Source organism: Diabrotica undecimpunctata, chromosome 7, assembly GCF_040954645.1.
Source record: "Diabrotica undecimpunctata isolate CICGRU chromosome 7, icDiaUnde3, whole genome shotgun sequence".
In the NCBI taxonomy this organism is placed as follows: Eukaryota; Metazoa; Arthropoda; class Insecta; order Coleoptera; family Chrysomelidae; genus Diabrotica; species Diabrotica undecimpunctata.
Window position 1 is genome coordinate 99,488,486 of NC_092809.1, and position 24,765 is coordinate 99,513,250.

Genomic DNA, 24,765 nt, shown 5'->3' on the forward strand with positions numbered 1-24,765 from the left:
GGTTGTGGGCACTAAAAGTGTTCGGAACCGCTGATTTGAGAGCACAAAAAACCATTCATTCGAGAAAATATCTCTTGAATGGTTGGCTTCAGTAAGTAAGTACATGGTACATGGATCTCGCTTATTCGAGAAATGAATGAAACAGTTATATATGTCGTCAAGCATTTTTCGCGGCATATTAAATTCCAATCCGTTTGACCGTACTGGTGTACTTGAGGAGATAAAACAAAAAGTTGAAAAAATCTAGGACGTGCGTGGAATGTTTCTTTAAATGTTTAAGTTCACAGATATTTGATAACTGTTTGATACGAGAATATTCAGTTTTAAACCAATACCGTTCTTTGTATAGGTTTGAACACTTTTAAACTTCGTAGATACCTTATTCAGGCAATAATTTAAATGGTTAAAGCTTTAACTATTCAAAACAACGACAAATTTCGTTCGTTAATAAATATATCTTTCTCCTATAATAGTATTAATATTTTATGTAATATATATTTTCTCATTTTCAGTGCGGGTTTTACACAGCAAAACCTAGTGGACAATCAACTTTGGTAAGTATCCATTTTGTTTTACTATCAAAAGTCTTTACTAAAGTTGTAAGTAAATCCTTTTATCTCTACTACTTAGAATCCCTTTGATCAATTCAAACAAGTTAACAAGAATGTCACGTTTAAAAATAAATAAACGTCGATAAATAAATTCCGGAGTACGAACCGACCATTTACGAAATAATAAAAGCAAAAATTTCAATAAAGAAATAACAAGATGTGACACTTCAAAGAGACAACACAAGAAAAATTAAATATGAAATTAAAAGCAAAAACTAAGCCGTCATAAATTGTGACATGAAACGGGCCGCATCGGTGTGTATTTACCACCCGTATTTGAATCGATGTTAGGCCAGAATAAGTTTCCCGATACATCGAAAAATTTGTCTCGTTTATTTTTGTTGATTTTAAAAGATTCGCATATTTTAATTCTTTGTCGTATTATCTTTTTCTTTTTAGTGTATGTCTGTATGTTTTTGTACAAGCCCGAAATATTATTCAGCGTGACGCGTAAGATCGCGTAAGACGCGAGACACGTGCAACAACCTTGCGGTATACAGTAATATACATAATATAGATACAATTACGTTTTACAAACGTCATTTTATTTTTTTATATAACTTTTTTATGGCAATCCACCATATCATGTTACATAGATTAATAGAAATTCCCATGTCAAAAAACAACTTTGAGATAGAATTGAATATCATTAAGTAAATAGCAGTAAACAATGGGTACAACGAACAATCAATAAATAAAATTTTAAATCAAAAACTACATAAAAAAGCCCTGAACTTAGTATTTCCACCACCAAAGAAAAACCCCAGTACCTTCTGCTCGATTAGATACATTTACAGGAAAGATATCAACAAAAATAGCCAAACACATATAAAAAAAGAAAGGAATAACGCCAACTTTTAGATCAAACAACAACTTAGGCAAATATATTAAGAACAGCAAGAGCCAAAAGAAAAAGGACTTACACAGTGGTGTATACAAACTTAAATGTGGCGACTGTCCAAAAACTTATATCGGTCAAACTGGTAGAACTTTTAACAAACGAGTAGCAGAATATAATGTAGAAAAACAGATTCTACGTACTCACTTCACCTTCTAGACCATAATCATTCTTTTAATAACGAATTACAAATTCTTCAAATTTAAAATAAAGGCTTTAAGCTATCTTTATTAGAATGTATGGAAATGAAAAAATTAAAAAAATAAACATAATTGTGAATGATCAACTTAAGACAAACAGTTCTCCTCTCCTCAGCTTATTCAGTTACAGACTATATACGTACCAAAATAGCGTATGTATGCGTAAATGCGTACCAAAAATAGATCACATGGGAAATGCACTCTATCAACAGCTCTAGTGATATCTAATAAATTATAATAAATTTTGTGGAAGTGTTCAACAAAAGATTTCAGTGTCTTATTGTTAGATAATCTATTATAAGAATTCAAGGGAATCACAAGACAGTGCAGAAGTCAGAATGGCGACCTATTAACAAGGAAAGATGTACTGAATAGATGGGTGGAATACTTTAACCAGGTACTTATATAGAAGAAGAAGAAGAAAACCTGGAAGACGAAAGAGATGAGGTAAGGTGAACAGACGAGAGGGAAGGGAAACCACCAACGATTCTTGAAGTTAAAGATGCAGTTAAAAAACTTGCCAGAAACAAATCACCCGGAATAGATAATCTCCCAGCTGAACTATATAAAGAAGGTGGCCACGAAACACAATGGCATTACAGCAACTTAAAAAAAATATGGACACAGAAATCCCTCCCCAATGATTGGAATATTGGAATACTTTGCACCATACACAAAAAAGGAGATATCTTTGAATGCTCTAACCACAGAGGAATTACACTTATAAATGCAGTGGATAAAATATTTTCCACAGTACTATGTCACCGTATGGCACCATACGCAGAACGGATAGTAGGAAAATACCAGGGTGGTTTCAGAGGTGGTAAATCGACAATTCATTAGATTGCAACCCTGAAACAAATTTTGGAAAAACACTGGAATACGGCATTGATACTCATTAAATATTTATGAACTACAAAGCTGCCTACGACTCGGTGAATAGGTGATAAAATCAGTTGATAAATTTAACAAAACTAACTTTTGAAAAAGTTGTATGTGGAGTACGAATTCAGGGGGAACTGTCTGAACCTTGTAAAACAAATAACGGACTGAGCCAGAGAGACCCTCTCTCTTGTATACTGTTCAATCTGTCACTGGAAAAAGTAATACGTATGTCACAAATCACAACCACTGGTTCAATATATAATAAATCAGTGCAAATCCTGACCTTTGCTGATGATATCAATATTGTTGGGAGAACGGCAAACTCTGTACGAGAGGCTTATGTAGCATTAAAAGAATCAGCTGCAAAAATGGGTTTAATAATAAACTCCAACAAAACAAAGTATATGAAAATAAGCACGCAACCACAAATCCTACGACCACTTGTTATAGAAAACGACGTCATCGAAGCAGTGAACGAATTTATATACCTGGCAGCGCTCCTGAACTGAAAATAATACTACCGCAAAGGTAAACCGCATAATTTGCACGGCCAACCGATGCTATTTTGGGCTCAATCTCCTCCTTATATTCACAATTATATCGAGAAATATAAAAATAAAACTCTACAAAACAATAATACTCCTAGTCCTAACATATGGTTCAGAGACCTGGACTCGTAACAAAAAATAATGAAAACATGTTGCGATGTTTCGAAAGAAAGACGAATCGATAGAGCAGTGAATGACAGTGGAGTATGGAGAAGACGATTTAACTCCGAACTTTATCGAATATACCAGGAACCTTATATCGTAAAACATATTTAGATAGTACGTCTGAGGTGGACAGATCATGTAATGCGGATGGAACAAAATGACCCAGCTAGAAAAACGCTATAGACCCATTGGCCACAGAAGAAGAGGAAGACCCAGAACAAGGTTTTTTGATAAAATCGATGAAGACATGAGAAATATGGGAATAGCGGAAGGCGATGGATAGGGACGATTGGAGAGAAATTATTGAGGAGGCTAGGACCACGCAGGGTTGTAAAACCAGAATGATGATGAATCTATTACAATTATATAGGTAAAATTAGAAAGTTAAGATTAATGTGACATTACAAAATTTAGTTTGGCGAGGAAAACAAAAAATTTTTCCATATGATAGTTGGGGACATTCCTCTTTTATGTATTTAATAGTGTAGGTCATTCTACTGCTGCATGATGAGAGATGCTAATGTTCCACATTTTCTTAGTTGATCTCATCGACCGTGTTGAAATTATACTGTACTTCAGATTATCCGCGAATCCAAGTATCAGTGATTTTGATTTCAATTTTTGTATAAATAAATAATTGAACCTCGGTCTGTCGCTTTGCATTGGAAACCATTGAGATGGAGTGCAGCAAGAGCACTAACCTTTTCGACATGAGCAATATTATACTATGCTGGTGCACAAAACTTAGCTGCTGAAAAAACGAGAACTATAGCTGAATAACTAAAGTTACGATACGGATGCTCCCCATATAGGATTAAAGTCTTCAAAGTAATCTTTTGGGCTCTATAAGTTTTTTGTTTGGAGAGAGCGGGGTCTTCATTTTCGAAAAAAGCTTCACATAATTTTTACATATTCAGTTACAATTTCTGCGGTTTCTTCTACGGGTTTAATTGTTACTATTATTACTTCAGTCGTCGGTTTAGCCAGTGTTGAGTTGATTTTGGTATATCTGTGATTTATGGGTTGAACAACAATGTTTCAAGTATGAATCTCTGCGGCAGCTGATTCTCGATCTTTCTGGGACTGTTAAATGATGTTTTGGATATGTTACGAGAAATAAAAAGTATACATTATCGCAACAGCGTCCGTACTGATCTGAGACGTCATTTTACAAATGTGCATAAAGTACAACCAAATAAAGACCCGCGGGTCAATTGAGAACATGACATAGTGACTGTCGTTGACTGTAGATTTTTTGGTTAAATATGTGACACGCTTACACATACTTAATAGAATAGACAAATAACTAGACATGGCCCAAGATATATAAATAACGCCCAAGAGATGTATGGCACATGGAGAAGTCCCGAGGACATGTACAATAGTTAATGAAACATATATAGGTAGTAAGCCAATTGGCTGCCAATTCTGTTTTTTGACATGTCTAATTTAAATCAGATGGGAAAATCTCGAGGTATTTTTCAAAACCACAACAAATCGTTGTAAATACTCTACGTTGTAAAAATAACTAAAAATAAATTGAAGAGAACGTCTCACGTTCAGATCCATTAAATAATTTCAAACAGACGAAATGAAATGTTGTTGTGTTCGGATTTGGTACAGGCAATTCGTATTATTTTTAAATATTGTAAGATTATTGTTGTTATTTTTAATTAACTAAATGTTCTTTGTTTTAATTTGGTTTTGATATCTGCTGTTTATTCTTTGTGCAATATTATTCTGATGTATACTAAATATTAATACTATAAATTTTGATTGCTGGATTATAATTAAATTTTCATACGAAGTGGTGTACGTGCTGCAACAAATGGTTGATTTTATATGACAACGCGAGCTGTTTAACGTTGTGTTTGGTCTTCTACTAAAGAACAAAATCTAAAGAACAATTGCCTTTTTACTACATACCTACTTAGTCCATTCAGGTGCAAATACGTTTCTTTTGAAATAAAATTTTTGGCTATTCTACAAAATAGTGAAACGTGAACATAGCCTCGAATGAACCTCCGCGGAGCAAAATATTGGTTTTTGGCAGTGTTGCCATTTCCTTCTAATGTATATGTTGTATGCTTCAAATATAAAGAAAGGAAGCTTTTAAAAAGTACATTTTTATTATATTATTATTACGAAGGAAATCATGTGGACAAGCACATTGCAAAACTGCATGTAATTAACAGTCCAATTACAGGTACATTCCAAAATGATGAAGGTATTGTCATAAAATTTTCATCTGGTGAACATCTGCTGCCATCTGCAGCGCTAATCTATCAAAGGACAATTACCAAAAAAAATTTCTATTAATTAATTGCAATTAATACCGAAAGAAAGAAATAATTAGATCGTGTTTTATATGCATTAAAAAATTGCAGAATCAATATAAAAATGTACTTTTTAAAAGGTTTCTCGCTTTATATTTGAAGCATACAACACATACATTATCCGGACATGGCAACATTGTCAAACACCAATATTTGGAAATAAATTCGTTCATATTGCATTTTATAGGATTGTCAAATATATATATGTGAGGAAATAAAATGCAAACAAGCTTAAGTCACAAATAATTAATTTTTCAGGAAGGGCGATTAAAATACTCATTTCAGTTAGGGTAGCTAAAAAATAGTTTAAAAAATTGATTTTGTTTTGGCAATAAGACCTTTTGCACGAATTCAGTGGAAATAAGTCGTTTTGCATGTAATATGTGCACATAAGCTGATGTACATGGAAATAAAATAATAAAGCAATAAAGTAAAGGAACAATAGTTTCATGACTAAACTTTTATTTTTATATCAAATAATAATATAGGCCTTACTTTAGTAACAAACATTGTCCTCATAGGTAGTTAATGCGAATGCCACAAACAATTTCTTAAATATGCAAGTCACAGCGTTCATGGTCGAGGCAGCATTTCTTTCTGCTCCTCACCAGCAGCTGCTGTAGTGGGTTCATCAAAAGACTCTTCTCCTTTATACCTGTAGTTTTTCAAGCCTCTTACCAATACAATATTTTTGTAAGACTTTCTTTTCCCCTTTTTTCGGAGGTGTTTAATTTCTTCTTGTGTCCGGTAGCGTATTTCAATTATCTTCAGTTCACTTATTGATTGGATGTCCTTATAGTATTCACTTACTTTCTTGGTATCAAGTAGTGGCCAATCTTCTCCTATACCCTGGCCGCTGAAAACATGGAATCCAAGGTCGCATGATCACCTAATGCAGGCATCGACAGGCGCTCGAAACTAGACCTTATGGGAAACTGTTTACACCGTCATTATTTGTGTTATGATACTATAACTCAAATGTTTTATGTATCATGATTTGTGTTTCAGTTTCGCCGGCTGGTGAATTTTGTGAAAATGTTTAAAATTAATGTACATCAATAACCTCTAAAAAACGGTATAAATATATTATAGCAACATTGTTAGTTCGTTTTTATTGAGCGGTGTAAACGTGGGAAAAGTGATAACATAGGAAGAGGAATATTTAAGAGTGCGTGCCATTCACATGATCATTCCATCTTTTCAGCGGCTCAACTATAGTACTTTTACCTTGCCTATACCACTGTAAATATCATGGTATTCCTGTTTAATTAAAATTATGGGTGTTTTCGCTTAAAAACCATTACATAACCTCAAATTTGCAAGTCTCACCGGGTCAGCTGAGTGGCAGTTGCTGCGCTTCTATTGGTTGGTTGGAAATAAGCTGGTTTGCATGGACCAGTACAATGGAAATAAGTCATTTTGCGTGTAAAGGTCATTTTTAATATGCTGTTACCATAGGTAATAATATTTTTTGCATAAATCATATAGATTAAACCACTTTGGCTACAACAGAACAATGCATTGGCACATCTAACTCAACTTTTTGTTTTGTGTGCATGTTACCTCCTCATATACAAAATAAAATTGTATATCGAAAAGTCAAAATAAACGCATTTTCAACTAAATTGTGGTTGATTTTCCTTAACCATAGTAAATAATACTATGATTAAGGATAATAAATGAGTTAAAAAGATTTTAAATCAGTAACTGGACTATTTCAATTGAATAAACTTGTCATTCAATCAGAAATGGTGCAATTCAAAATGATTGATATTATTTATCAAGATTGGCATATCGCAATCTAAGTAAGAAATTGTTACCTACCTTAGTAAATCTAGTTTAGCTAAATCGTCCCTATCCCTAAATAAAAAAAAAGAAGCGTGAGGTATTATGGAACAGAAGATATAAAATCCAATTACCGTACAACTTATTTTAGATATTAGTATACTGGTCAAAAAAAAACCGGACACTTACATTTTGTATGTTTTTTTTTTTAATTCTGTTAAAAACACTAAAAAGTAGTAAGAGCAAAACTAAGTAACCCAAAAGAAAGTAGTAAGTAACGCAAAAAAATTAAAATTGTTCGATAATTCCGACAAAAAAAGAAATTAAAAATAAAATTTTAATGGCCTACAGTTCGCTGTTCTTTAGGATTAATATTGGGTATTGCCTCCCCTACACCTGCGGAGAATTTCAATACGCCTAGACATACTTGCAATAAGTTGCTGAATCTGTTCTTATCTGTTCGTATATGTTCTCATTCTTCATTCAACTCTATTTTCAGCTCTTGAATCGTTTCTGGTAATGGTTGCCTCTTTTTAATCGTTTTTTAGAATTTTCTAGATTTTTTAATCGAAAGATCGATTATCGGCGTAACAAAAAAAGACAAAATAAGGAACCAAGACCTAAGGAAAAGAACAGGTATCACTGATGTCGTCGACCGTGTATAGCCGAGCTGAAATGGAATTGGGCAGGTCACATAACGAGACTAAAAGACTCAAGACGGACCAGAAAACTAATTTACTGGTGCCCAAGAGAAGACAAATGCAACAGAGGACGACCACCAACACGCTGGATGGACGACATTAAACGAATATCCAAGAAATAGCAATAAGACGCACAGAACCGTGAAGAGTGGCGAAAAATAGGAGAGACCTATGTCCAGCAGTGGACAGAAGAGGTTGCATGATGATGAATCTGTCTTTTATCTTTGTTAATACACTTAGTTTTATGTTTAATATTTATATTTCTCTATATATATTGAATTGTTGACTTCTTTATTTATATTTGCTTATGTTTATATTTATATTTGACTTGTAAAGCACCCGTTCTTTTTGAAGATTTGTTCTTACGACTTTCTTCTTTTTAGCAAAGTCATTATTTCACCAGGGCACGTTCCTGGTGGTATTATTTACCGCCGCTAGACAGTTGTCTTTGTATGCTTTCATGTCTGACTCCTGAAATTGTTCAGCAGCCATGTTTAGCTCCCTTGTATCTTCTCTCTTGTTCTACGAAGACTGTACGTCAGGTCTTCCTGATAAGCTTTCCAGTCAGTTTTCCGTGGGTTCCGGGTTGGTCGGTAATTCTGTAAATTTGATTTATCTCCTGCTTTGTGTAGTAGAATCATTGAATATTGGCGTTGTGAACACAGATATTGAAAAGTAGTTTAATTTTTAATTACCACCACTCAAAAACTTACTAAACCAAATAATATCTTCATAGTATGGTTTGCTTATCTTGTAACTTTTTTTAAGGAATTTGTGGAAAAATATTTACCTACAATACATTGTAGAAGTCGCGACTAGGACTAGAATAGCTAAAATCTCGAAAGACGAGCTTTAAACATTTTATGATTACTATCAGTAATTTCTATATGTTTTTGTAAATGAAAAATCCCACATTATATATACAGATGCGGGAATGCACTTACGAAAAGTACAATTAAATTGAGCCAACCCATAAAAGCTCGATAACACATTAAAACTGAAAACCGGTAAAGATTAAAAATGTTAATTCCGAATCCGAAGCATTATTAGCAGCTGTTTTTCAGTCGGCATGTTCTTTTCTTCTCTTCTTCAGTCCGACTGTCCTAGAGATGGTATCGGCCCGTTCTTTGAGTGATACTTACGGGAACGGTTGTTATATTACCTGCAACAAGAATATTGCATTCAATAAGATTGCTTGAATAATATTTATAAGCTTATATTGTTTCTGATAGTCAGTATGAGTAAAAAATAGTTTATGTTATCACGACTATTATCAATTATATCAGATAGTTGGGTTATCACCTAAAAATACTTTCAGATGTATATGACACATTCTGAAATCACTAGATTCCAATTAAATGTTTTTTTTTTTTGTGATTTTCACATTAGTATTAATATAATTAATACTAATCTTTATTTATTGATTTCGGAAACTCCTATTTAATTATTTTCTAAAAAAATCTTTCGTTAAAAAATAAAATTATGATAATTCCGTTCAGCTGTCAAATATACAAAACCCTTATAAGACTAATCCTTGTATATGGATCGGAGATATAGACAGTAAAAAATCGATGAAAACCACCATCTTTGAAAGAAAAATCTTCGAGTACATATTATATAAAGGACACGATATATGACACAGACAATTTAATTTTGAATTATACAAAGCCTAAAAAGAACCTGACATAATAACATTTATAAAGATTGGAAGTTTACGCTTGATTGGTCAACTTGAACGTGGGTAGAAGAGTGAAATACCAAAGACCATAATTAGGCATACAGCAGTAGGAAGAACGTCAAAAGAAAGAACCAAATGTACATACATGGAACTAGTGGAGCAATATCTGAAAACTCTTAATATTACAAACTGGAAAAACCAAGCAAGGACCAGATCATAATCGCGAAAAGTCATAATACACAAAGATTTTTAGATTTTTCGAGCTAATGATGATAATTATGATTCCCGTTCGGCAGATATAGAATCTTTTTTTTTTTTTCATCATCTATGACTGTTCTACATAAAATTTGGAACGATTTCCATAATTAAGTATATTAACTGAAATTTTGTTCTAAAAATTAATGAAGATAAACAGATAAACAACATGTAAATCAGTAACTATAATTCTCGTTTTCCCTTGCCTTATTATATTTTGCACCTCAGGTTGCGCTCTGATGTCTTCGTTTTTTACATGATCACTTGTAGTTTGGTTATTTATGTATGTCATTACTTATGTTTTTCCTAGTGCCATACAACCCTCTTAAATCGAACGCCCAAGGCGCAACTGTTTTAAAACTACGCTCTGAAACCGATTACACGGTAATTCGCCCACGAGTCGACCCGTCTGAGACTGGTTTTTAACTAGTTTTCAACGTTATTTTAAAACAGTTGCGTTGTGGGCGCTCGACTTAAGAGTTTTAGCCTCCCCTGTATTTGCATCGCCACATTTTGCGGTCCATTATAACTCTTTCCAATGGAGCTCTTGGAGGTCCATTTTGATGTTGTCAACCAGTCCTTGTCGTTTTCCAACTGGCGTCGATACAGCTATATTTCTGGTAGCTATCTTAATACCAATTCTCAGGACATTCCCCATCCATGCAAGTCTCCGGGATCTGGCTATGCTTGTTATTAGGGGTTGTTTAGAAAGGTTTCCAATTTCTACGTTCGAACGAATCCTCTAATTACCTTTAGGATCTTATTTGGGTCCTAGAATTTTTCTTAATATTTTGTTTTCAAAGGTAAAGAGGCATTGTTGTTCTTTTAGTGTTAGGCACCATGCCTCGCAACTGTATAAATCTACTGGTCTTATAATAGTATTATAGATTCTTAATTTTAGATTTTTTGACAGTAATTTTGATTTCAGCATGTTATTAAAAGCTTCCGCGCAGTTTTCGCTATCATTCTCGCTGATATTTCCTCTTCAACTTCATTGCTGTTATTCAGTTTGTGTCCAAGTACTTGAAGTTTTTTACCCTCTCCAGATTATCCCCATCTATCGATATTGAATTGGTATCAGAGTTATCCCGGTTTCTGCATGACACCTTTATGAATTTGGTTTTGTCAACCGCTAAAGTTTTTGACGAGGTTATTTTAAAGATATGAGGGAGGATTTTTACTCTATTGAACTTCAAATTCTGATTATTCTAAGTGTTTTGCATTGTTAATATGTGCTATAAACGTTTGTGTGTGAGAAAGTGTTCTAGTATTGTGTTGTGTGTTGCATATGTATGTGTATGACTGAAGACGATGTGTCTAGAGTTTCTTAATCCACTCTCCGCAAAGCCTGCTACATTATGCTGATGGGTTTGCTACACATTTTTCTTCATTGAGTAGGATGGTTGCTGCGTCTTTGATTATTCTCTTTTTCATGTCTGTTTCTTTCATGATTATTGATGCATCTTTCCATCGTACTCTGTGGTCATTGTCCCAGGCATGTGTGCATATAAGCGTTGTGTCGAAGTCCTTGTTTTTTATGTATGTTTCATGTTCGTTTATTCTGACACTTAGTGGTCTTGCGGTTCTTCCACATAAAAATTGTTGCATTCACAGGGTATTTTATAGGAGATTTGTATATGTATTATTCAAATAATTATGTTTATGTATCTTTTAAATCTATTTTACTGTCAATAGTAACCGGTATTACCAGAAAAATATACAGTAGTCATATCATAACATACTGTTTTAACTAAATTAATAAATTCTTTAAATCGAAACATTTTAAATTTATTGTTGTGCCATCTCTATTCCTCACCCATGTCCATCACCGCAGGCAGTCCCTTGAGCCGGTGGACGGGGAAGGAGGGACAGTGAATGGTGGGCGGCGAGTTCTTTGAAGCCCAGAAAGTTCTTCTTCTTGGTCGGCGGCGTCCGTTGTACAAGTCGTACCGCTCTGGCTGGTTGGTACCGCGGTTGCTGACCTCCGTTAAAACTGCAGCTACGATGGATGGTGATGGTTGTTGGTTGCGAGGTTGCCAAATTTACTCTTTTTTTGTATATAAGCCTACAGTTTTTGTAATGTCCACATGGATAGATCTATTTTAAATAATTTATATGAAATAAATGTCAGTAATCAAGGATAGTTCTAAACTTAAATATTACTCTTGAAATGGCGTCGTCAAAAAGTAAATTTTTTGTTACTTTTAATATGAGTAATTATATTTAATATGATTTTACAAAATTAAATATGAGAATATTCACTCGAATAGTGAAACCGAAAGTGTCTTTTGTTTTAGGTCTGGTCTGCATTTATTCAGTGCCACTTCGATAAAGTATCACTTTAAATTTTGTGACCAGTTAGCGTAAAATCTTTGAATGTTCAATTTTTAAAACAATTATGGGTTATGGATCACTTTCGTTATTTCGAACATCTTCTAGTTCCAACATGTTTCCATTAACAAAGAACATGTTCCCAATACAACGAATTTTTTGTAATTAGAATACGTTTTTGTAATAAATTTCTTCTTCACCTTCACCGAATTTTTTAAATTTAGTAGCATAGTTTCTCGTAATTTAGATGAGGGGGTAATTCATTATCTTGTGCCAGACCTCAATGAAGACTGTTTAATTTCTAATATTTTTTTATTATTCAGATTTGTTTATTACACAGAGAATGCATTAATGGTTATGTGTGTATTTTTATATTCTTTAGCGTGGATATTTGACAGATTTAAAAAGTTTCATCATCATAAGTGGCTCGACAATCCGTTGTGGATCTTGGCCTGCTCATAAAGAAGACGCCACTCCTGTCAATTCCTGGCAACTTCCCTTCATCTTCTGACCCTTAGAATCTGTCGGTTTTCTTCCACATCATCAATCCATCTCCTTCGTGTTCGTCCACTAATTCTTGTGCCCTCTGGTTTTGAAAATGTTAATCTCTTCGTGTGTTTGCGATCTGATATCCTACAAATGTGTCCAGCCCATCTAAGTTTCTGCACTTTAACGAATTTCACAATATCTGGATCGGTGTATAACTGATATAGTTCAAAGTTGTATCTTCGACGCCATATCCCATTTTCATTTACGGCCCCAAAAATCTTTCTAAGAATTTTTAGTGGTAGTTTTTTTTTATGATTTTTCTAAGTAAGTAAAAAAGGAATTACTTTTAATGACAGTTGTCTTTGACTTTTGTGGTCACTGTCGTATGTACTATCATTCACTAAAGTATCTCAAAAATTGTTATTAGATTAAATTACTATTAAATTATTAAAAAGTATTAAACTTTAAAATAGTAAATTTGACAACAATGTGAATAGTTTTCTTGGATCTCCTTTCTTTTATCGCATTTCATGGTTGTTGGTTTGTAGAACCTTAGATTCTTCATTCTAATAATTTAGTTTGTACTTATTTCTTATCCCAAACACTAAATATAACTAATATAATGTAGTTTATTTAAGATTTATAATGCTAGTTATTTTAATTTCTCTAGAAAAGAGAATATTTTAAATTTTTTTTTTAGAAAATAAGTATATTCAAGTAAATTGCAAAATCCGATCTTGCTACAAAAAGCTACAAAGCTACTTACATCGGTTTCGATGAGAAGTCATTTGCCTTCATGTTTCTTTATATAGAGGTCGCTAGAAGCGTATACTGGTATTGTAATAATTGCCAAAGTAGGCAGTTGGTTTCTTTTCATTTCCAGTCTCACAAAGTCTTCCTGATGATTGGAAAACAATGAAATGTGAATAATCGTTGTGCCTTAAAAAAAGTAGCCTACTTATATCTATTTTTTAGTCCAGGCGGGGCTGAGATATGCCCCTCGAAAGAGTCAAAAGTAGTCCTTTTTACCCTATATTTGAAATGCTATATTTCTGAGCCCAGAGGACCGATTTTAACTCACAATCTCTGACTTTTTTTTGTTCTATTTTATAGGTCAAGAAGAACGAAAAAAAAACTTTATATGATTTTCCATTAATTGTTAAAATTTAACCAAACCAAACTAGTAAAAATTCTAGAAACAGTTAAATTAAAGGATTTTTAAAAACCTTTCAAACAAGCATTGGTAAATTACAATTCCTTTCCCTTCCAATCTTCCCTTCCATCTTCTGACCCTTAGAATCTGTAGGTCTTCTTCCACATCATCAATTTATCTCCTTCGTGGTCGTTCTCTGCTTCTTGTGCCCTCTGGTTTTGAAATTCTTAATTTCTTCGTGTATTCGTGATCTGACATCCTAACAATGTGTCCAGTCCATCTAAGTCTCTGCAGTTTAACGAATTTCACATTATCTGGATCTGGTGTATAACTGATATAGTTCAAAGTTGTATCTTCGACGGCATAGCCCATTTTCATTTACAGCCCCAAAAATCTTTCTAAGAATTTTTTTCTCAAAAATACCAAGAAGTCTTTCATTATTTTATGATAAGGTTCACGTTTCAGGCCCATATATTAAAACCGGTCTTATTAAGGTCTTATATATATTGAGCTTTACTGCACTTTTTTTTAATGTTTCTGGAAACCGTGAATAGTTCTGTTTGCTATTGCTATGCGTCTTTTTATTTCATCGCTTGTCGTGTTTGTTGCGTTTACTAGCGATCCAAGTTATGTGAATTCTTTGACTTGCTCAAGGGTATGGTTGTTAATTTGAATTCTCTGTTGGATATTTCCGGGGTTTTTAGAAACCAACATATATTTGGTTTTTTCCTCGTTTCCTCGTTTAAAATAGTTCCATTCATTCTAATATTTAGTTGTCTAAAAGAACGTAGAATTTTCTCCTTCAATTCTTACGTATGAGCTTACGTTTTGCATTGTTAGTTGGATCAACTTAACTAACTTAGGTGGGATCCCAAAGTGTATCATTGCATTATATAATGCATTTCTTTTCACACTGTAATAGGCTACTTGGAAGTAGACGAAGAGATGATGTGTATTTATTTTATATTTAAGTGACTTTTCTAGAATCTGCGTATGTGCTTACATTTGATGTGTAGTTGACTTTCCAGCAGTAAATCCACATTGATATTGACCAACAATATCCTTTGTAAAATGTTTAAGTCTTTCAAACAATACATTGCCGAAGATTTTATACGCAGATGCTAACAGAGTAATGCCTCTATAGTTCTTACACTCCAGTTGATCGCCATTTTTATGCAACGGACTTATTATTCTCTTTAGCCACTCTTCTGGTACCAATTCATTCTGCCATATCAGGACTATTAGTCTATGGATTACTGCAAAAAGTTGATCACCACCTTTTTTATACATTTCCGAACAGATTTCATCGACTCCTGGGGCTTTATTGTCTTTGAGTTTTAGGATGGCATTTGACACTTCTTCTCTTGTTAGGTTGGGTGTTCACTGTGTAGTTGACGCTGTGTAGATTTTGTTGATTTTCTATGTTGTAACCTCCTTCAATATCGTTTATATTTAGATGTTCGCTGAAATGTTGTGCCCATCTGTTAAGAACTAAGTTTTTATCATGTAGAATTTCACCGTTAGTGTCTTTACAAATTTTTAATTGTGGTTTAAATTCTCGACGGCTATTATTTAAGGATTTGTAGTATTTCCTCGTTTCATTTTTATTGAATAAACTTTGCATCTCATTGAGAGTGTTCTCTTCGTATTCCCTCTTCTTACGTCGATTGATACGTTTTCCCTCGCTTCTGAGACGTCTATATTCTTTTTTTTTTCTCCGTGTACATACTTTATAGCAATACACAAATCCAGCATCACTTCGAAACGATCGTAGAAACAAACTTTCTCTTGGTCGAAAATAAGTTACCTTAGCTTCCTTTTAAGCAAGTTTTCCACGAAAATATTAGAGTTTAGTAATTTCAGTACGAATAATCCACGAATCAATTGGCAACCTGGCCAATTTTTATATTGTGCAATCCCAATGAATACGGTCTCGCATGCATTTATTATAAATTTTCCAAGCGTTTATGATTAGTCGAGTCTTATAATATTTAATTTGCTATTGTTACCATATTAAACTTTAGAGAAATAATCATATATGCGGCTTTATAAATATAAGCCGATAAATTATAGTAATTTCATCGAGACTTTTTAAATAAATGCATTTATTTTTATTTGTATATATACAAGTTACAGGTATTATGAGGATAATAGAATCTTCTGTTTTATATAATTTTAAACGTTTTAGAGCTCATGTTAGATGATATAAGCGAGCCGCGAAACCCCAAACAGTGTCTTAGTTTCGATAAACCTATCTTTTCCACCAAACTGTGTAAATATTCTGTAGTTGAAAGTTATATCGACGCCTCAATCTTTCGTTTTCACAGAACGCTCCGAATATTTTGCTTAGTACCTTTCTTTCTTGTTGATAGGACACTGATCACAAGATATCGAATTTTTACAGTCGAGTTGATATAAATTTTATTTAAAATTGATTTCGCGCGCGTACCTGACATTGAAAATCACTGGTCGCTTCAAGCGTTGTTTTTAAGAGAACGGTTTATTCTACAGAAAAAATGCTAATATACATTTTTGTTCAAAATTATCTCAGCTACATTTTTTATTTGAAAAAATTTTTTCTACAGCGTATAGATTCTTGGTAAATCGCTTTTTTCCGTTTTTTTTCCTCCTACGGAGGGGGTTTTTAGGAGGAAGCCGGGGGGTAAAAGTAGTAAACTTTTTTGCATCTTTTTAGGGCCTCAAAATTGATATTCTCAGCAAAATTTAGCTTGTTCGTATGATTTTTAGAGCTTTAGTGGCATTTTTACCTCCGACGACTGGACTATATCAGAAGAAATAGAACTAAATTTTCAAGTGCTTTATTTTTTTCATAATTGTTTCTAACTTCTAGCACCAATTCAATATAATACAAAAATCGCTAGTAAATAAATAAGTTCCCATAAATAGAAAGTTTGATTCATAATGAAAGTGTCAATTTTACCTGCTTCAGGTGTTACATAATCATTATTAAGCGGTAATTCTCTTAACAAGACAGGTGATCTTATCACCTTAGCCATCTAATCAAAAAGGCCTTCGGCTTGTAAACTGATAATCAAAAATTTTTATTAGAAAAACGGCCATTCCACACCCACTACCACGATTCGAAAAATATCTATGTCCTGCTTAGCAGCTGTTCCGCCAGAAATGCTATTTTACCACAAAATTGCTGTACCTTCCGAGATTTTTCAGGTAAAAACAGTATCAGCCTTCACTATTCTTTTTTGTGTGCGTAAAATGAATAGAGGTGGACTAGGGACTGTAAGGAAACAATGTTTTTATGGTGATTTGCTATTTTAAAGCTTGATTTTATGTCTTTACTCTAGTTATATAACTCTATTCTTTGTAAGTGTCATAATAATAATTCAAAAAAGAAAACACAAAGCAGTCGTCGACCTAAAACTTCTTGGATGATCTAGGTTTAATTTGGTTAGGCCATATAGTTAAAAGGTAGAGTCAAATAAAATCAAGTACCGTACTTAAAATACTGATAAAAGTAACTAAGGGAAGGTGGGAGAATTCTGCAAAATACAAAACCGTCTTTATTGTTGTTTATTAAGTTATTAAAACTATTCAAGTTAATATAGTTAACTCACAAAAGTTAATCGTAGACTATAACACACATAGAGCCAAACTGCAAATACACATTCTGAAATTATCATTTAATTTTTTTGGTTGGTGCGCAAAATTATCCATCTATGTGAGAATTTTACGCAGTGTTTTGGAAAATTTTACGCAAATTATAAAAATTAGACAGTTTGATTGTTTTATTACAAAATATTTTATAATTTAAACTGAGTATTTATTCAACACGTATGTCACATATATAGTCCTTCGAACTCTCTTCGCAGTGCAAGAGGCCGCACCTAAACAAGATGCACATTGATACCACAAATCTCTGTCCTTCACGAATTCTCCACAAATCAGTCAGATATTTTCTGGGTTAGTTGGATCCACATCGTCTAGTTCATCATCGTAACAGATGTCTTTCTCTTCATATTCCGATTCCTTCTTTCTTGAAATTTAATCTTCTTAACATGGGTTGATTTTTAGCATCTACCTTCTTCTCGTTTCTCTCTTTCCTCTTTAAGTCAGCTTCTTCGAGGATATTCTTCATCGTTGTTTTTTTTAGATTGTGTGGACTTTTGATAGTGGTAATAAATCCGAAAAAGAAACATTGGTTTTTGATGCTCCAGGAATTGGATCTATTTCAGAATTTACTTGTGGGACTGTCTCTGGAATAATGTTGCCATTTTCATTAATAACCTGATCTTCCAGTTGCTCGGTATCAGATGCTTTATGTACTTCTACAGCAGATCTAAAGCCAACATTTCTTCAGTGTAGCAACTTTTAGATAGGCTTTGTTAAACTGAACGTTAGTTATTCTCTGATGTGGATGGGCTCTAAAATATAATTCAGGCTCCCTTAAGAGAGCTAAAAAATGAAAGGTCGAGGGGCTGTAGCATATGGCAAGTGTGCGGAGGTATGGATATGAGATGAATTGAATTAGCTTTACAAAATTAATACATCTCCAGTGAAATTTGACTGGTGTGATTGTCAAGTATTAATAAAACAGGGACTGTGGATTAGAATGGAATATTTAAAGTGCTTTAATCAGCCTCGTCAACAGCTCGTTATTTATCAAGCCATTGTCGGAGCAGTGATACTTCACCTATCGGGCCATTATTTTGAAGTTGAACTTTGATCCTCTTCCTGGGGAAGGTGAACATAGGTTGAATGTATCGTCCAGACGCACTCATCGCATAAACGATTGTACCATTCTTTCCTCTTTATAACGAGATTGCAGAAACTAGTTGTTTCTGCCCCTTTGGGTCCAAAATTTTTGAAGTTCTTTGTTGTCTTGTTACACAAACACGGTTATTTCTTATAGGAATCTATGTATTATCATTGAAGTCTCAATAACAACTGAAATTCGTAAGCACGTGTAGCAATATCTCTGTCTGCTAACTGATATGCTTTGTTAGACATTTGGACGTGCGCACATGAGACCAGCTAAGACCGGTATATTTGAATCGACTCTGCGTATAATATAAATATAATAAAATATTTAATATAATAAATAATAATATAATATAATTAATATAATATGTTGCCAAATATAATAAAATATACTACGGATATATAGCTACGAATGAAGTGTCATATTTTTTTAATTTAACAGTATTAAGCGATGCTTAGTGGTGTATATTATGTTTAATATACAGGGTTAACCACTCAGAAGAGTCCATTCTGATATTTGGCAATATTCAATGGAGTGTGCAACAATAATTATTAGATTCTAAGGTGGAAATAGATTACCTTACATTCTAAGGTGGTAATAGGGGAAAGTGTTATACCTTGGATCATTTTTTTAAAGTCGATATTTGGGTAAAGATAACGTTAAATAAAGAAATTATAGATAAACACGATTCCTTTATTTAATCAGTTTTGTAATAAAACAAAATTATTAAGTACTGTTAATTTGATAATTTTCTTCATTTTCTTTGTCTCCCGCTTCTGCTAGAATTTTCTCAAAAAACTCTTCATCATCTGATGACGAATCTTGCAGTGTAAGAGTTACTTCACTTTCATCTTCGCTACTTTCATTTTTCTTTTTGTTTGTTATTTTTCCTTTTAGGGATTTCTTCTTCATTAAATACTTTCCGCCCGCTTTATCTTTCTTTCACACTTTTTGAACTGCTCTTGGATTTTTGCCGATTTATATTGTTCTATTTCTTCTTTAACAGGTGTATCTGTTAAAATTGCATCTTTTTTCTCTTCTTTTTAGTTTCTTTGCTTGGTGCTGCCTTCGAAAAAGGCCTAATTTCGTGTGGAAAAACTATAGTTTGGTTGTCTCGACTTTTAGATGGTGTAGATATTATTTGCTGGCGGTTATTGTCACCGTTATTAGCATCTTTATTACTTGCAATACTATTAGAAAGTTCTGGTTCGAACTGTTAAAGTCGGTCGGTGACAGGCCGATAAAAATTCATCTTCACTAAAAAGAGTGTCATTAAATAAAAAATTCCTGTCACAAGAAAGCCTTTCACAATATTGTTAATCGAAAAAGTCTTCGAATTTACCGTTCCAATCATTTCGGAAATGTCGTAGATGCTTATAGGTTTTCCTAGAATATTTGTTAACCACTGATTTGAAGCTTGGTTAAAAAACGTTATATATGGATCAAAAATAGTTCTGTCAAGTGGCTGTAGCTTGTGAGATGTATTGGGAGGTATAATTAATAATACCACTCCATTATCTTTTGGCAAATTTATTGCAGGAACCGAGATATGTGATTCATGGTTGTCACATATAAAAAGCACTTTGTCATTTATGGTTGGCTTAACGTGAGCTATAAAGTGTTTCAAATATGTTACAAATAAATTTTCGTTTATCCATTCTGAAGGATTTGCAACCCCTATTGCTCCAGAAGGAGCACCCTTTAGCATGTGCTCCTTAAAGTGTACTCGATTGAATATAAGCATAGGGGACACCTGATTACCAACTGCATTTATGCTGATATCATAGTTATATTGACTCCCCGTTCTCCAGAAGTTACGCTTGCTATTTGTTTTTGACCTTTTTGTGCTAATATTTTTGGAGGAACATGAACGGTAGTATTATCAGTTTCATCAATATTATATATTTTGTTTGCCTCAAAATGATACCGATCGTAATAACTTCTTAAAGTTCACAAAGAAGTTTGAAACAGTATTTTTGTTGAAAGCAGTAGCTCTTGCAATACTTGTAGCTTCTGGTTGTAATTTTTTTATTATTTTCGTTAGCAAATTTGTATGCTAATTTTTGAAGTTCTTTCTTTGGTAGGCCATAATGTAATTTGGCCGCCATGTTTAGATAATCTACCAAAAGATGTTCTTCATCGTCTGTGAAAATTCCCTTATGTGCAATTTTACTTTTATAATTAAAAGTTTTCTTTTATGAAGTTTGATGAATATTTCCTAAGTAAAGTGGTTTTTGAAATATTATTTTCTTTCGCTGCTTCACATATGGAAAGATGCCGTATAAGAACATCTTCTACAGCGGCTTTAAGGTTTTCTAGATTAACTGCAGGCTTGCTTCGAGGCATTTTCTAAAAACAAAAAAATATTTTCTTTTTAGAGCAGTATTTTGTCTAAGAATGAAAGCATGTACTTCGGAACAATCCAAGGTACATTTATTTTATTGGACGAAGGTACATTAAAAGCATATACCATTTTCTAAGTTCATATTGTGTTTTAGGTTATGTTTAAAAATTGGGTCAGTACTGCATTTAAAAGAAGAATATACAACAAACTTACCTACACAGGAACTCTTACCCAATATTAACAGAAATTCCAATAACACTTAAAATTTAAAATCAAAATTTTTTACTTTCACACCGAATGAAAAAATATCAAGACCTACAGTGAAACAGAATGATATTATTGCAACAACAACAGGATGTGGCGACATTTCTTGGAACCACTACGAAACTGAAATAATGCGAGATCACACAGATTTCTACAAATACGCCAAATGTCAATTGGTTCAAAGTACAACACTTTTCCCTACTTAGGACATTATACTGGTTAATTATAGGTCGAAGAGCATTGTTCCTTTAATAAAAATTAAAAAAAAAAGTAAAAGAAACTAAACGTTAGTGATATTTTCTGTAACAAGAATAACAATAGAAGAAAATTAAAGGTTAACCGCACAGTCCGTACCTGTATGTTTTCATATTTTTAAATAGAACATCACAGCTTGTCCAGTAATTGAGATACAAAGATATTTCTGAATCTAATTTTTCATTCATGATTGGCGGTAAGTATGTGGGTTTGTGGTAATAAAAATTACGGTTATTTCGGCATTGACCCAGCACTTTTTAAATTATTAGAGAATAAATCATTAGAAACGAGATATGTAGTAAAGTGCACTTCCTATAATTACCAATTTTGTAATAAAGTAACCGCAGAGTGTGTTTATCGTTTTTTACAGGACACTGCAATATTGTAATAGCGCTTTCAGGTGCTTTAATGAGTCTATTCAAAAATAATAGCTTTGTTCAGCTAAAAGTTTTAAGAGTGACTTGAAATATAGTGTAATTAATCATACTTCTCCTTTATCTTCTTATGGTAATTTTTTCCCAGTTTATCTGTAAAAAAATCATCGATTTCACGTAGAACTGTTATGCAGGTTTTTTAAACTTCTAAAAGGTATTGTATGAGGGATAACTGATGACAAATCATTGAAGACGTACAACTGATTTTGCTTTGTTTTTTTTTTAAACAATCATAACAAGTGAAAAAAACATTTTTTATCTATAAAACGTTTCTTATACATTTTAGAGAAAAATGATTCAACTAAAAGTTGTAGATCTTAAAAATTCTTTAATTAGAGATTTTCTAAATTAAAATGCATAAATCATTGACCGAGATAATTACAAAAGACTCTTATTTTTGCAGTAATTAATGTTAATAACTTTAATGAATAATATTATATGAACAAGTAATACTTTTTTTGAATAATGACATGTAATAGAACTACTTGAAATTATGGCAATTAATGAGTTATCTAAGTGTGCTAAATCTCAGCTAGATAGACCAAATAGTTTGTAAGTTATTCAATTTCTTTATACCGGAGAGCAATCGATTCTTTGAGGTTTCAATTTTTAAATATATTAAAACAATGACATTTTATCCAAATTGTTATTAAAAAACCGTTTAAAAGGACTGACTTTTTAGGTTATAAATAGACTTAGGCAAATATGCAAAAAAAAATGCTCATAAATATACTAATTTACCCAAAAATATGCATTAAAATGCATTTCTTTTAGAAAATATGTATTAAATATACAATTTTTTAGGAAATATGCGTAATGTAAATGGAATCACATATTTAATAATGGTTAATATAATTAATGTTTATTTTAATAATTAGAAAACAATATAAATAATTGTAATGTATTAATTAATTGTAATGAAAGTAGTAAAAAAGTAAAATATCATTCTTTAGAATTATGGAAAGAATAAATGACCAAATGTTTTTCAAAATTTTCCAATAACAACTTATGGCTTCTATCTGTGTACATATATTTGTAAATTGAGAAACTTCTTTTCACATCAACGGATGTAATGGGAGCATATTTTAAATTCACAAAAATATTTGATTCTAAATATATTCCATCGCAAAAAGTACCAAGAAGAACATCAGCTACCTCAGTAAGTTTCTGAAAACCATTGTTTTTTTGGAATTTTTGTTTCAAATTTTTGAAAAATATCTTTTCCACCTTTAACATTTTGAAAATCTGATGTAATTTCTTTTATTAATGTTATGTTTTCTACCAAGGAAAACTTTGATGATTCTAATTGAGTAATAGTTTTTTGAAGCAAACTAAAATTTGATTTAGTGAATGAAAGTTGCTGCTGAAAAACGTTGTTTTTAACAATTTGTTTAGCATCTAGCATAGATTGGGAACTTTCATCCGTCAAAGCATCAATTATATTTTTTAAATCTACGAAATAGTCTGAATAGAAAAAAGCGGCTTCCAAACATGTTTCCCTTCGTGTTAGAACGGGTTCTAGCAAGCAAGCAAGCAAGTTAATTAAACCCAGCCTGTGAGACATCACCCCTAAGAATTACGTTCGGGTGTAACAATTCATTGGAGAGAGGTGTGTTAACTCGAGTAAAAACAGGAGTCACTTCACCGCCCTCTGCACCGCTATCGCTATAGCACTCTGATGCGCGATAGGGGCACAACTATCAGCCAAATACTCTTCATGTGGGAGTCCTGGGCAACAGAACTCCAACATGGTTCCCTAACCGAATCAAATTCAGGACAGCTATTGTCGCTATAATCCTATTATCCTGATGTGGCTTAGGCTTATCCGCGAACTAAAATTGCTTAGTTGGGCCTCAAGCCTCCGCTCTGAGCTAGGCTCAGTTTGGAGGCTTGGTGCTCAAGGGGTTGGGTCCTACGTGCCCGGGTTTCTGTGGTTTTTTGTTATTTTTTTTGCTTGCTCCGGTTTTTTGTTAGTATTTTTTTGAATTTTTCTGTTGGTCGAAGCCGTTTTTTGTGTATTTTGTGGATTTTTTTTGTAGGGTGCCTGTAACAAAAGTCATAATTAGTATATATGTACTTATAATATATATTATGTCTAATAATGATAAACAACTTAAAATTAACTGGGCCCAGGCTGTACGTTGCGATTGTCCACGAGTTTTTCGAGCTACGAACTATCTTCTTTGTGTGCTGTTATGTTATTTTTTGTAATATTTTCTCTCTGGTGTTTTGTTTTCTCTCTGGTGTTTTTTATTAATTTTCTCTCTAGTATACATTTGGTTTTATTCTACTATTTGTTGCTTGGGTCTTTTGTGCTTGCATCTGTGAAAAGCGTCGTACCTCATTATTTCTCGCATTATGTGACTTGGATGGTTCTCTATCTCTGCGAACTTTGTCCTTGCTTTATCTTTCATTATTTCAGTCACTCTAATTTGCTGCAATTCTCTAAAGAGGAATCTTTCTGCAACGTATCTTGGTACGTTGGCTGCTTCTCTTAGGTTGCTGTTGTGTGCCGCTTGTATTTTCTTTTTTGATGAATTGCATATGTGTCCCCATGCGAGAGATGCATATATTAGTATAAACCGTATTCATTTTACAAATTCCCAATTGTCAATAGAGGCACGTGAAAGCCAAACAGGGTCGTACTGATGTGTATCATATGATTTTTAAAAATATTTACTTTTGAAACTGTTAG

The 24,765-nt window shown here is 33.0% G+C and overlaps 1 protein-coding gene and 1 long non-coding RNA gene across 3 annotated transcripts in view; one reads left to right on the plus strand and one right to left on the minus strand.

The window, feature by feature from the left end:
* The window catches only part of Axn (protein axin), a 133,332-nt gene that overhangs the window by 46,150 nt on the left and 62,417 nt on the right, over positions 1 to 24,765 (plus strand). For both annotated transcript variants that reach the window (XM_072537862.1, XM_072537861.1), the window contains exon 2: positions 513 to 554. The gene's annotated coding sequence lies outside the window, so the exon portion shown is untranslated. The remainder of the gene's footprint in view (positions 1 to 512; positions 555 to 24,765) is intronic.
* LOC140446897 (uncharacterized) overlaps positions 8,440 to 24,765 on the minus strand; it is a 42,596-nt gene continuing 26,270 nt past the window's right edge. The window contains exon 3 of the long non-coding RNA XR_011951531.1: positions 8,440 to 9,291. This is a non-coding gene — a long non-coding RNA (uncharacterized lncRNA). The remainder of the gene's footprint in view (positions 9,292 to 24,765) is intronic.